This window comes from Schistocerca nitens, chromosome 8, assembly GCF_023898315.1.
Source record: "Schistocerca nitens isolate TAMUIC-IGC-003100 chromosome 8, iqSchNite1.1, whole genome shotgun sequence".
NCBI lineage: Eukaryota > Metazoa > Arthropoda > Insecta > Orthoptera > Acrididae > Schistocerca > Schistocerca nitens.
In genome coordinates this window covers 380,844,413-380,846,290 of record NC_064621.1, presented here as the reverse complement: position 1 = coordinate 380,846,290, position 1,878 = coordinate 380,844,413, and the positions used below count along the sequence as shown (strand labels likewise).

At 48.2% G+C, this 1,878-nt stretch overlaps 1 pseudogene; it reads right to left on the bottom strand.

Annotated features, from left to right (window-relative positions):
- Window positions 1-1,378: 1,378 nt before the first annotated feature.
- Window positions 1,379-1,496, bottom strand: LOC126199879 (5S ribosomal RNA; annotated as a pseudogene).
- Between the last annotated feature and the right edge of the window lie 382 nt (window positions 1,497-1,878).

Genomic DNA, 1,878 nt, shown 5'->3' with positions numbered 1-1,878 from the left:
TGGTTTGATACTGGGCTGAAGATGGACTACATGAAAATGTGAGGGCAAGCATACTCTTCGTCAAGGGTTCCAGTCGACCACGTCTGACCACCGTAAGGGAGGGTTACGATACTTATTGTGTACCAACCACATCGTAACCTCTCCACATTTGCGTTTGCCATTCGATAACATGTAATGGACACCGTGCGACATTCTGTTTCATCCCGGACCACTGGTTGTAGACTAAAGCAACTGGACCAGGGGCTGCCATTAACGCCAGAAAACAAACGGCTGGTTTGGAGTCGGGCTGTGATCATTTGCATGGCTTGCTGATGAATGGAGTCCCATTGTGTTCAGTTATGAATCGCGATTCTACACTACCATCGATGATCGTTGTTGGCGAGCGAGGTGGAAATCTAGGGAGAGGCCTCATTTTTCCAGTAGAGAGGTGTAGAGATCCACTGCATACGGCATCAGGTGACGGCTGGCAGTGATTGAGCGAACTCTCAAAGAACAATGATACGTCGCGGACATCCTGCGTCTTTATACGTTACCTCTCAAGCGAGATTACCGTTGTGCCATTGTCAACAGGACAAAACTCGTCCATACGTGACACGTGTTTTTATGAACGGTATGCGTGACGTTGAGGCAATCCCGTGGCCAGGAAGACCCCTAGATCTTTCCGTGATGGAACATGTGTAGGACCAGATCGGACGTCAACTCCGTCCCAGTATTAGTATCCAGCATATCCAGGGCCACTTACAACAGTTGTGGGCCAGGTTGCCGCAGAAGATAAAACTGCTGTAGGACGCCTTTCCCAACTGAAACAGTGTATACATCCACGCCAGAGAGTCTGCAGCATCAAACTGATAAGTGAGCTCATACTGCCTAATTCTTTGTAAAGATGACTCGATTTTATAATCAACGGAGTAACATCACATAACCTGTACCTGTGAAGTTTCTTCTACTCTCCTCCCCCCCTTCTGAATTTTCCGCTTACTCTGTCAGCCAGCGTAAATACCGAGCACGACCTCGGATTGTACAATGATGGACTAGGTCGTTGACCAAAGCATTAAAAAAAAAAAACCCTCCGAAGATTATCCTCAAAATGCTTAGGGAAACTACTCCGTCCGAACAGGCCACCGTGTCATCCTCAGCCCATAGACGTCACTGGGTGCGAATATGGAGGGGCGTGCGGTCAGCACACCGTTCTCCCAGCCATATGTCAGTTTACGAGACCGGAGCCGCTACTTCTCAGTCAGCCGAAATATCGTGGCAGGAAGTTACTGATATCCGGCAGTTCTCCCGTGTTTTTATGGAACGATCAGTACGCCGGGAAAGCTTTAAACATCACAAGTAGCTCCTCAGTTTGCCTCACAAGGGCTGAGTGCACTCCGCTTGCCAACAGCGCTCGGCAGACCGGATGGTCGCCCATCCAAGTGCTAGCCTAGCCCTACAGCGTTTAACTTCGGTGATCTGACGGGAACCGGTGTTACTACTGCGGCAAGGACGTTGGCCTTAGGGAAACTACAAGACACCTAAATATGGTTGGTCGGCCACTCTCCTCTCGGGGACGATTACCGTGCTTCAAGTATCGCGGCACTTCCCGACTTGAAGGTCGTTACAGACACTTTCTTGCACCTGTTGCAACGGTGTTTCCTTTTTTTAAGCTGTCTAGACTCGCTGGCATATAACTGGCGTTCTGTATGTCTGCGAACAGTAGCTCTCACTTGTGGAGGATGGACGACACTCCAAGTTCGCCGTCGTTTAGTAACGTAGTATTCCTATATGGTATTCCAATGAGATAAGAAGTTGACCCAAATAATGAAACAGAATGAAATAGAAAAAAATTAAATCTATGTCAGTAATCAATAGTCGCTGTTACAAACATCGTCAAAT